This window comes from Spermophilus citellus (genome assembly GCF_964194105.1).
Source record: "Spermophilus citellus genome assembly, chromosome: 18".
NCBI lineage: Eukaryota > Metazoa > Chordata > Mammalia > Rodentia > Sciuridae > Spermophilus > Spermophilus citellus.
The window spans coordinates 5971811-5984940 of record NC_138200.1 but is presented as its reverse complement, the minus strand read 5'-3'; positions in this window follow the sequence as shown (position 1 = coordinate 5984940).

Genomic DNA, 13130 nt, shown 5'->3' with positions numbered 1-13130 from the left:
CAGATGCAGGCTCAGAGTGTGCCTTGCCCATCCCCCTTTGACACCCCACTCACTGGTTGTGAGCACCTCTCAGTGCACGATGGACTCCTGCACCCCAAATTTTGTTCAGTTGCAGGGACTAACAGTGCCCCGCACCCACCAAGAGGGTCAGCGATGCCTGGCATTCTCATGATGAGGTTTCCTGCGGGGAGGAGGCAGAGGTCCCCACCTGGTCCCAAAACATCCTGAGATAGAACATCCGGAAGGGCCGGCGGGGTGAGGGGTCCCGTGCCCAGCCAGGCGCGTGTGGGCTGAAGGAGCACCGAGGTTTTCCCATCTATGGGGAAGAAGGGAAAAGGGAAAGGAAGACTTCAAAGTTATCAGAGGTCAGATGTCAAAACGGAATCCAGCGTTTTATGAGGATCCACCCCCGAGCTGGGTGGATGAGTCACGGGGACCGTGTTTCCTAGACCTGCATGTGGACGTGTATAACAAGCTGTCCCGAGCTGAATGGGCCCGAAGCCGAGTTCAGTAAAGGAAAGTCGACCCCGTCCAATGCCTCGTCCCAGAGCCACACTCAACATTCCAAAGGAATAAAATGTGTGCCCTGGTCATTGTCAGCCACCTGTGGAACCCTGAAGAGGAAAAGGAGTGTTTTGTCAAGGATGGCAGAGAGGTGTGGATTTGATCAATAGTGGGTACCTGTGAAAGGAGAGATTTCCAGAGTCTTCCCCCAGGGCTGACGGCAACTCTGGAGAAGGAATCGCTGGGTCAGGACCTAAGCGCCAGGTCACTGGCAGCGGCTCAAGCACCTTTAAGAACATCTCCTGCTGTGGATCGCTGGCACAATCATCCTGAAGCTCATCCTGTCCAGTTCTCCCTCGGGGACACCCTGGGCAAGGGATGAGAGGCAGCTGTTCCCTAGAGAGCTCCGACCTGTGTGTTGGTGGTGCTGCCACCACGCAGTCCCATTGCCGTTCACTCCCATTGCGGGTCCCTCCAGCACCACAGCATCTGCAAGGGGTGGTGGCTAGGGGGGTCACCCTTTCCTGCAGGTGGGACGCGCCAGCGCCCTCAGACTCAGCTCCATCCTGACTCAGGAGGCCCCATAGCCATGCTGGATGTGTGGGCTGCTGCTTCCAGGGTTAAAGGCTTAAGCCGTTATTGGCAGAGAGTTCAGAGGTCACAGGCTCTGAGTCTGTGTTTCCTGGAAAACCCAGCATGGGACCAGGAAGTGCCTCTCTCTCTCAGGGCAAATGGCCTGAATCCAAAAGGACAGTCAGAAGCCCAGAGGCATCTGTGGCCCTCACAGTGGTCCAGTCCCAGGAAGCCTGAGAAGCTGCCAAAGCCTGCCCGGTGAGGGAGACTCTGGGCGCTGGTGGGAGCCCGCCGTGTTGTGGTGGCCGGATTCCGGAGCCTTGGTTGGAGGCCTCCCTCCTTTCAAGGTGGCTTGCTCTCCAAGTAATGGCAAGAGTGGGCTTGAGTGAAATTTGTAGATGAGGGATACATTGTTCCATCCCACTGCAGCCTGAAACATTATGTGTGTGTTTGGCGCTGTGGGTGCTCAGAGGCTCAGTAGCTATTTCTTGACAGTGCCAAGGCCGAGGGGTTCTGGTTACAACTGAATAATTTTCAGAAATTCAGCCTCGTACTCTGGGTGGCCAACCCCCTCTCCTGTACGCGAGCTCTTTGTGTGAAGGAGTGTGTCGGACAGATCCCCGGGACAGGGGCCACATCATCAGCTGATGTACCTGTGTGCCAACAGCCTGACGGCCTATCTCTGCTTCTGGGAAGAGTTGGATGTGGTGAGTGTCATGCCCGTGGAGAGGCTCAGAACTCCACGTCCTCAAGCCCGTCCTGCGTCACTTAGCCATGGGGATATGTCCTTGGAAATGCATTTGTTTTTGTCATTGTGCACACATGGTAAAACTCACTCACTACCTCAGTGGTCTAGGTCAGTGACTCCACATGGCCTCTTAATGCCATTGAGCCATAGAATATGGGAGATGAGGTGTTCTGTTTCACAGTAAATATTCTTTTTTGGGGGTGGGGTACTGGGGATTGAGCATAGGGGCATTCTGCCACTGAGCCACATCCCAGCCCTATTTTGTATTTTTATTTATTTATTTATTTACTTATTTATTCACTTATTTATTTATTTATTTATTTATTTTTGAGAGAGAGAGAGAGAATTTTTTTTTTTTTAAATATTTATCTTTTAGTTTTCGGCGGACACAACATCTTTGTTGGTATGTGGTGCTGAGGATCGAACCCGGGCCGCACGCATGCCAGGCAAGCACGCTACCGCTTGAGCCACATCCCCAGCCCTTGTATTTTATTTAGAGACAGAGTCTCACTGAGTTGCTTAGTGCCTCGCTTTTGTTGAGGCTGGCTTTGAGCTCGTGATCCTCCTGCCTTAGCCTCCCGAGCCACTGGGATTATAGGCTTGTGCCACTATGCCTGGCTGTATCACAGTAAGTGAAAAAAATCATATATATAAATATATATGTATATATATATATATATATATATATATATATATATATATATTTAATATTTGTTTAATTTTTTGGTTGTAGGTGGAAACAATATCTTTATTTCATTTTTATGTGGTGCTGAGGTTTGAACCCAGTGCCTCACGTGTGCTAGGTGAGTGCTCTACCTCTGAGCCACAATCCCATCTCCACAGTAAATAGTGTTTATGAGCAGAAGGCATGCTCTCTAATAATCATTAAAAAGTTGGGCTAGGGCGCTTGCTTAGCATATGTGAGGCACTGCGTTTGATCCCCAGCATCACATAAAAATTAAAAAAAAATAAAAAAATAAAGATATTGTGTCCATCTGTAACTAAAAAATACTAAAAAAATAACAGTTTATACAAACATGAACCAGCAGCATAGCCATGTGTCCTCACGATCAAGGACATTGTCCCGAGCCATCCATGGGCTGTATGTGTGTGAGCTGTGCACATCTGAGTGTATGAGGAGACTGGTCTGTCATTGTGCCCCCATTGGACCGTTCCACACAAAAGTGCCTGCCGTCTTGCTCTGCCTGTGACCCCACACAGCACCTGAGATGGGTGTGGCTTGCCAAGGGTCAGTCAATCTGCTGACCACAAGACATCACCAAGCAAGACTCCACCCTTCGGAACCCTACCCCTTGCCTTATTTGGGTGGAATATTCTATGGAATGTCTTCTCCCCAGTAAATAGGGGGGTGCCAGGGGTGCTGCTCTCTCTTACCTCGCTTGCTCCTCTTGCCCTTCAGCCCAGGAGCTGACCCCTGAGGTCGCAGAGCTGTCCCTGGCTCCTGAAAAAGTACTTTGGGTTTGTGTGGTCTTTTCATTGCTGGCCCGATTCCCACGGAGCGACCCTGACTCCACTGCCTGCCGGGATGTGGGCACCGAACATGATACTTCATCATCAAGTGCATGACATGATTGTAGGTGCCACCTTTGATTCTACTGCGAGTGCAGTTGGTCCGTTGGCATCTTGCCGTCACTAGGCGATAGGAATTCTTGAGTCCGTTTTAATCTTAGGGACCACCAGTGCACACGCGGGCCATCGCTGACTGAAGCCTCCTGGTGTGGCCTGTGAGCTCCGCTGAGCTGAAGGAGGCCAGCCTCTGGAGCAAGAAGTTCTCCCCGGAATTTTTCCCTCCTCCTTCCTCCTCCCACTTCTTTCCCAGAATGGCTCCTCGAAACTGGAACTTCTCTCCCCCAAAGCAAGTCACACCACCTAGAAATGTCACTCTCTGACCTTGTCTCTAACTCCCTGAAGACCCTCCGGGGACAGGCCCTGCCTCCCCATGGACAGAGGAATGGCACACAGAGGCCCAGAAGGAGCTGAACAAATGGGCGGAGCAGGTGTCCCCTCCGGGATCCTGACCTCAGGTCAGGCTCTTTGGTCCAGCTGCGTTCCTACCCCATCCCTTCTGCACCCAGCCCGAGCACAGAGGTACGGCTCCCCTGGGGCTTCGGGCCTTCATTTCTGAAGACTCCATGTTTCACCAAACTTGGTTAAGTGCACGAATTCCTTCCGCTGCTCTTGGGCTAATCCGTCTTTTGTTACAGACTTGTGAGCTGCAGACCCTGAAATGGGCGGGGGGGGGGGGGGGGAGGCATTCACCATTTTGCCCCGACATCTGCTGCACACTGTGTGTGGGGCCAGGCTGTGGGTGCCCGGGCAGCTGGGCAGGCAGACTGTGTCCTTTTGGACGAGGCCAACTGCAGCCGAGGGGCTGTGACAATAACAGAATGAGCAGAGCAGCCAAGTCTGGCCAAGCACAGGAGCCAGTGAGGGATGGAATGGAACAATGTAGTGCAGTGACCCTGGGTGGGGACCTTAACAGGCGGCCCACATAGAGACTATTGCAACCCCCCCACCCCCAGGAGAATGAATGGGCTCTTAAAGAGAGAAGCATTGGGGACAGCCACCTGTCCTCTAAATGGGGCTGGTATGACAAGTTTCCATCCTTGAAGGAAATTGTTTTTGGGGGCTGGATGCAGTGGTACATGCCTGTAATCCCAGTGACTCAGGAGGCTGAGGCATGAGGCAGGAGGATCGCAAGTTCAAAACCAGCCTTAGCAACTTAGCGAGGTCCTAAGCAACTTAGTGAGACCCTGTCTCTAAGTAAAAGGTAAAAAGGGCTGTGGATGTGGCTCAGTGGTTAAGGGCCCCTGGGTTCAATCCCTGGTACAATAAACAGATAAATTAAATTAAATTAAAAAAATAGTTGTCAGATAAACTGCACACACTTATGGGGTGCTCCATGATGCAGGGCTGTGGGTGTAGCTCACAGTGGAGCACTGGGGTTCATCCCTGGCCTGTAGTGGGGGAAAAGAAAGAAGTACGTGTACCTGTGGAATGGCTGAGTCAAGCCAGTTACCCCGCGCCTTGCCTCACATGCTTGCCATGTTTCTGTGATGGGAGCGTCACACTCTCCTCCTCGCTCTTCTCAAGGGTGCAACACATTGTTTTACGTTGGTCACCATGTTGTAAAATAGACCCCTTGAACTTCTTCCTCTTGTCTTAAAAGAATATTGGTTTTTCCGACTATTGGATACACTTCGGGGTGAGGTATCTCCTCTCCGCTCTATTCATATTTACACTTTTTTTTTTCTCTAGTGAGCCTCAAGTCAGTATTCCTGGGATCAGCTCTCCCCCCCCTGTGCCACGGCAGTGTTGTATTAGTGGGTTTGGGGACTTCAGGCTTAAGTCAAGTTTAAATCAACCCCTAGCCAGAGCTGGGTGGCCTCTGGGGAGTGTGTTTAAAACATTTCTGGGAATGAGGGTCTTTGTTCTGGTAGAGGCAGCAGCAGATACAGTAGCAAAGTTATTTGTAGGGTCCTAATTACCAAGCCATTGGCTTTTAAGAATGTGACCTCAGCTTGCAACATTGTAATTATCCTTCCACAAGTGTCTTGGAGACCTGCCAGGTTCCTATGTAACACAGGCGTGTGCCCCCGCCCCAACCAGGACCCTAGAGAATGGGAGCCAGCACCAGTGGGACCAAGAAGAGAGTGGGAAGACCCTGAGGTGGAACTTCAGCCTCCAAGTGAGGTGGCATTAAGACACAGAGGGTGGGGCTGGGGATGTGGCTCAAGCGGTAGCGTGCTCGCCTGGCATGCGTGCGGCCCGGGTTCGATCCTCAGCACCACATACCAACAAAGATGTTGTGTCCTCCGAGAACTAAAAAATAAATATTAAAAATTCTCTCTCTCTCTCTCTCTCTCCCCCTCTCTCACTCTCTCTTTAAAAAAAAAAAAAAAAAAAAAAAAGACACAGAGGGTCCAGGCTGAGACACATGGCCCAGGCACTGAAGGAGAGTCCCAACCCCATACTTCTGTTCCTAGACACCAACTGTCAAAACCTCAGACTTGGGTTGGTTACAGCTGTAGCAGAACCTCTGTAGGTCCGGTGGCTTGGCTCTGAGTGAGTGCCAACAAGCCAGTGAGCCAGAGGAGCCGGGGGAGGAAGACCCCTGGTCCACCCCTGTGGGGACGATGGACACCTGGACACCCCCCCCCCCCACAGCACCAATTGTGTGGTCACCCCACAGAGGCCCACAGAGGCTGTGGCATGGTCAGTCTCCGTGTCCAAGCCAGTTCTAGATGGAGTCCCTCCTGTCTGAGGTGGCCACATGTCCACTGAGACCCACCGAGTTCCTTCCTCTAAAACTCCTGACCTGAGGTGGGCTTTTTTTGCCCCTGCTAGTCTGGAAAGTCCAACCAGGTCTCTGCCACAGGCCTGGCGCGAGGGGGTGGGGGCGGGAGGCATGGCTGAGCCTGGCCTGGACCCTCCGGGCTGAAGGGGTGGTCCTGGGGTGTTCAGGACCACACCCCCCTCAGCCTGGACGGGGTGACATCAGCAGTGCACTTTCCTTAGTCTACCCTTCCGTAGAATGGGACAGTTTTGCCCTGGGGAGGAGGAAAGAAAAGGGTTTCCCACGCTGTGCAGAGCTGGGCGGGGCCAGGAGCACAGCTTTCCCCCCAGGAGGGGGGAGTCCCCTCCTCCTCCTCTCCCGCCAGCCCTTCCTTCCCGCACATTCCTGCACAGGCCTCCATTGTGACTAAAACCCCGTGGGCAAAAGCAGGAAGAGGAGGCCCTGAAATCCCAGGGGAGGGCGGAGGGGGAGGCCACAAGCCTCGCCCCCCACTGGCTTTCCTGAATGGAGGTGTTGTTGGTGTAGCCTCAGCTCAGCTCCTTCATTATTTTCTGTTCCACCGGAAGGCTTTGGGCGGCTGCCTCCTACTCTCTCAAATCCCCAGCTGTCACTCAGAGCAGCTGGCTCTGGCCCTGGGACCTTGGAGACAGAGCATCATACCAATTATATCAACAATAAGTGCAACCACCATGATAATGGTAATGATGACAGCCACCAATTAGGAAGGTGCTCTCAGGCTCGACAGTAATCCCACGAGGAGGACCCCGTGCCTCTCTGAAGCTGGTGTTAGTTTTTGTTAACTTAAAAATGTTTTTTCAGTGTGTTTAGTTCTTGATCCTCTGATGGAGAGAGTTGAATTAGTTGGTGACATTATCTTTAGTGATGAGTGTAAGGCTCTTGTTTTCCTATTTATTTGATCCCTTTGATCCCTTGATGTTGTCTTTATATTGTGTATCTTTTGCTCTTTATGAATGTGTGTCCGTTGCTATTGCTTTTATTATTGTGTATGCTTTGCTATCTTTGTTATCATGTGTCCTTTGCTATTATCTTTATTATCCTGTATCTTTTGCTATTGTACTTATTATTGCATTTGTTTTCTTAGGGTGAAGTTCACACAGACAATTAAAGTGTAGAATTTAGCAGGGTGTGGTGGTGCATGCCTGTAATCCCAGCTACCTGGGAGGTAGAGGCAGGACAATTGCAAGTTCGAGGCTAGCCTGGGCAACTTAGCAAGATCTTGTGTCAAAAAAATAAAATAAATAAAGGGGGGGATGGGGTGTGTAGCTTAGTGGTAGAGCACCCCCGAGTTCAATCCCCAGTATGGGAGAAAGAAGTGTTTAATTTAGTGCATTCACTGTTTTTTTATTAGTGTATTCATAGATCTTTTTATTCATGCATATCTTACAAGTTCTGTAGTGTTTTGTGTGCACATTTTTCTTTTATGTCAATGGTGTGGTGGTGCACAGCTTTTCTTATTTTTTCACTTAAAACTGTCTTTTTATCCTTTTTTTACTTTAACAAGTTGTTATTTACATAAAAGTAAATACACTCTTCTTAAGGCTGGGGCTGGGGCTCAGTGGCAGAGTGCTTGGTTGGCATGTGAGGCACTGCGTTTGATCCTCAGCACCAGATAAAAATAAAGAAATAAAATAAGGGCACTTTGTCCATACACAACTACAAAACAAAACAAAAGAAAACCACTCTTCTGAAGTGATCACTTTGACGAATCTTGGAAATTGGAGGCAATCAGGTAATGAATTCCATATAAAAATGTAGAACACCCTCTCCCCCCTTTTTACCCTTTCTCCAAGCTGCTTGCTACCCCTTTTGCAAAAATTTTCATTGCCCATGCTGCCCCCAGGCGACCACTGAGGTTTCTTCTGACACAACAGTTGTGCTTTGGGCTTCAATAAGTGATTGACGTCTTCCTCTGGAACAAAGCATTTCAGATCCCTCCACGGTGTTGCGAGCGTCTATCAATAGTTCATCGTCCCTGTGCCAAGTGGTGTCCAATCCATGGCTTTTCCCAACTTGTTTATCCGTCCCCCAGCTGTTGAATACCTGGGTGACTTCCAGTTTCTGGCTGTTACACAGAAGGCTGCTGTGAACATTCACGTGCAGATCACTGTGTGGACGTATGTTTTCATTTCTCTTGGGTACATACCCAGGAGCCAAATTCACTAATCTTATCCTAAGATAAGTGCAGGGTTAAGTATGCAAGAAATTGCCAAATGTTTTGCAAGTGGTTTGGACCATTTCTCTCCACCACCAGCAGTGCTTAAGTTGCCCACGTCTTCACCAACTCTGGGTATGGACAGTCCTCTGTACCTTTCAGGTTTGATACCTAGTTTGTCGCTTGGAACTGCTATGCAGTCCTGTGTGGTGGGGATTGGCCACATCCTGTGGGAAGCTACTCCTGAGCTTCAGTGTCTTCACTGGGCCTTGAGCCAAGGAGATTTTGGTCTGGCATGGCAGGCTATTTGGGGGCCCCTCCCACTCAATGGATTACGCAATGCATGTGACTTAGTCTTCCTGGGCTGGAAGGCTGCTCTCCTAGCTCCGGAGTTGGGCGTGACCCTTGGGCCTGGACAGCCCCCCTCCTGCCTTGTTTGACCAAGAACATTCTGTGGATAATCTTTGAAATTTCCCCATTTATAATAAAGCAATGGGCTGGGGATGTGGCTCAAGCAGTAGCGCGTTCGCCTGGCATGCGTGCGGCCCGGGTTCCATCCTCAGCACCACATACCAACAAAGATGTTGTGTCCGCCAAAAAAACTAATAAATAAATATTAAAATTCTCCTGTTCTCCCTCTTCCCAGGGTGGAGACTGGACCCCTAAGGTCTAGAGCCGTCTGCACTCGCATGACTTGCGTGTGGTGCAGTTTCTTGGGACTTCTTCTTAGCTTAATTTTGCAGCCAGCCCGCTTCACACAGAGGAGACCAAATTCCATCGCCTGCGCGGGACCTGGGCGAGAACAACCTCCATCCACATCCCGGCTAAAGAGCGCTCCAACTTCCTCTCATTCTGCCACAGGGAGGAATCCGGTGACAGACACCTCCTCCTTCTTGCCCCTGTGTGAAAAATTGTCACCTGTGGGTTGACATCCAGGAAAGGGACTGAGTCCTGGGACGTACATATGTAAGTGTTCAACCGATGATAAATCCATCCTAAGTTGAAAACACGTCAGTTGAAAATGCACTTAGTACACGCGACCCACCAGACCTTACAGCTCAGTGACGCGGGGCCAGTCATTGCTCCTCAGGGTTGTGGGGCTGACTGGGAACTATGGCTCATTGCTGCTGCCCATGTCTTGGGAGAGAATCTTACCATGAATTGCCAGCCCAGGAAAATACCAATGTGCAAAAGTCACAGTGCAGTTTTTACCGAATTCATCCAGCGTTTGCACCATCCTAAAGTTGAAAAATTCTGAGTCGAATCATTGTAAGTTGGGGGTTGTCCATACTTAGTTCAACCAAGGTGTGCAAATGACTTTTCCAGGTACACATACCAATCTACGTTCACACCAGCTGGGCGCAGGGTTCCTGTGTTTCTGCATCCCTGTGAACACTGGGGTCAACTTTCCAAGTTTTTTTTTTTTTTTAAATCCATCTAATGAATACAAAGCGATGCGTTATTTGTATTTCTTACACAATTAATGGTTTGAGGATCATTTTGAATGACATTTTTGGGTTTCCTTTTTTACAAATCTGTTCATATCCTTTGCTCATTTTTCTCACCTGTTTGCAGGAGTTCCAGAAGGACTGAGAAGCACCTCTGGGTTGATAGCAGTTTAGGTTGCAAATATCCCTGAGCCAGGCTGTTACCCATCCACGTACTTTGTCCAGTGTCTTGTTGAACAGAAATCCTTAGCTATGATTAATCAAATTAAACGATTATCTGCCTCTAGGTCAGTCCTTCTGATGTTTTCAAACGTCTTTTCTCACCCCTAAGTCACAAATATGTCCTCTGCCATTATGTTCAATTAACTCTGTGGACAACCTTTTGCTTTTGGGTCTTAAGGCCGCCTGGCGGTAAGCACATTCTTACACCCACGTGAGCGACTGGAGAACCGAAGCACAAGGAGGGCAGGTGGCTCTGGGTTGTCAGTGAGTGACAGAGTTGGGATCCAGACCCAGGCTGCCTGGCCTTAGCCACTGTGTCCCTTAGGACTCTGCTCCTTCTCGGAGGAGGAGCTGGGCTGGGAATCGGCCGCAGGCAGAGCTCTGAATTGCTGATCTTCCACTCAGTCCTCCCAGCAACCCTGAGCTGGAGGAGCCCAGGCTCCCAGCACACAGTGGCCAAACCAGACCTGCCCGACTCCACCCTCTTTTGAACACTAAACTAGTCATCCCTGGCCTTACAGGGGATTTGTTCCAGGACCCCCTCGAACACCAGAATCAGGGGGTGCTGAAGATCCTTCTAGAAAATGGTATAGTGTCACGGGCTGGGGTTGTGGTTCAGTGGTAGGGCACTTGCCTAGCACGTGTGAGGCACTGAGTTCTATCCTCAGCACCTCATAGAAATTAAAAAAAAATATATCCATCTACAAATAAAAATATTAAAAAAGAAAGTGGCATAGTATTTGCATATGTCCTAGGCACACCCCAGTATTCATTAAACCATCTATAGATAACTTATAATACTTAATATAAGTGCTGTGTAAACAGGTGTTGTACTGATTTGGTTTGGGTCTGGGTATCAAATCCAGGGCCTTGCGCATGCACTTGATATGGAGCTCCATCCCCAGCACCAAACAGGGGCTGTACTATATTGTTTAGGAATAACATCAAGAAAAGTGTCAGTACGTGTTCAGCTTTTTTTTTTTTTTTTTAATTTAACCCCAGGGATTTAACCCCAGGTGCTTAACCACTGAGCCACTATCCCCAGCCCTTTTTATTTTTTATTTAGAGACAGGGTCTGCCTAAGTTGCTAAGTCTGGCTTTGTACTTGCCATCCTCCTGCCTCAGCCTCCTAAACTGCTGGGTTTACAGGTGTGCACCACCATGCTCAGCCAGACACAACTTTTAAAACTTATTTTGAATCTGAGGTTGGTGGAATCTGAGTGTGCAGAGCTGAGGGTACTGAGGGCTAAGTTCTCCTGGTGAGAACCGGGGTGAGCAGGGAGTCATCCTCCACTCCTGTTTCACCCCCACAGGCACCGTCAGTCTGACTACTCACTAATTCTGTATTTTTTAATATGCCCACTTGATAAAAACTCGAGATGCCCCCAAACCAATCATTGTGGGGCTTTCATGGTCACTGCGGACACGCAGCCTGGTGGAGTCGAGGTGCCACACGCAGGATCCCAGCTCCTCCAGCAAGCCGGGCCTCTGCCTCTGTATTTCAGCTGTCACCCCTTAACCAAGCGTCCTTTGCCTGGTCTCGGTAGTGTCCGGTTTCCTTTTCGTCCTTGTGTGTGCGCACATGTGATTTTGCTGTTTTTAAAGTGTCCCCCAAGTTTAGTGCTGAAGGACTGTGTAGTGCTCCCAAGGGCAAGAAGGCTGTGACACGGACTCACACACGAGATGACCTTCCTTCTGGCTGTTTAGTGCTCTGGGCTGTCACTTCAATGTGGATGAATAATGCTATCTATTAAATCAGGTGTCTTTCAACAGAAACATTCATAGAACATATTTGATGGGTTGACAAAAGCAGTGTGGCTGGCACTGTACTTCTCCCTGGGAGCACTATTTCGGTATTTGCTGATTCAGTATCCACGATGGCTGGATTCCTGTGACTGACAGACTTGACGCCCTTGGATGGTTCTGCACTCCTCTGCGGATCCACGACAGCTCTTCATCTGTTGGCACCCACACCATCACCTTGACAGTGGATTACTACAGGGGGCCCCAGGTTCACCTCCCAGCTCCCCCATCACCTCACACAGCAGCCAGAGAGAGGGCGCATCTCAGGTAAGACTCGTCCCCTGTTCATTGCTCCTCAGGGCTTCCCCAGCACACCCGAATAAAGAAGAGCTCTTCTAACGTGGCCTAAAAACGTCCTGCACACGTGCCTCCAGCTGGATCCTCCAATCTCATTCTAAAACTCAGACTCGGTTTCTCCACTGAACTCACGCGACAGCAACCAACACTTGTCACTTCTGTGACTCCAAAAGGTGTGGTGGTTTCTCCCCACCAGCAAGCCAGCCGGGTGTCCTCTAACCCAACTCAGTTCTGACGCATGGAGCTGAAGGAGGTCGCATCTCATCTCCCTGGAGACAGGGTTAGATCCCATAAATTTAGAGCTCAGATCCCCAAACTGCCCCCCACCCGCTGCTGGCCTCAGCCGCCAGCCACAGCCCCAGGTTGTTTTACCAACAGGCTGTGAATCGGGGTTCCCACAACCCCTTCCTGTCATCCAATTAATTTGTTAGAGTAGCTCAGAAAACTCAAGGAAGCACATTTACCAGTTGATTGCCAAGATTACAAATATGTATTTTGGTATTGGGGATTGAACTCAGGGGCACTCGACCACTGAGCCACATCCCCAGCCCTATTTTGTATTTCACTTAGAGACAGGGTCTCACTGAGTTGCTTAGCGCCTTGTTTTTGGGCTGAGGCTGGCTTTGACCTCGTGATCCTCCTGCCTCAGCCTTCTGAGCTGCTGGGATTACAGGCCTGCGCCACCGCGCCTGGCTACAAAGAATATTTTAAAGGATACAAATAAACAAGCAGCCGGATGAAGAGATGCTCAGGGCGAGGTCTGGAAGGGCCCCAGCTCAGGTGCTCTGTCCCTTGAGTTGGGGTGCACCCCAGTGGCACCCTGATCGATGTGCTCTTGTTCACCCTCCTGGGTGTGCTCAGCCACTGCAAGCTCTGCGTCCAGTGTTTCCTTGTTTTTGTTCTGGGTTGCTCATTACACAGGCATGATGGATCAGCCTCAGCCACTGTGACCCACTGAGACCTCAGCCCTCGCCCCTCCCTGGAACTTCAGCCCTTAAAGCAGGAGGCTGATCCCCGGGCAAACAGCCCCTCACCCCCAATGGT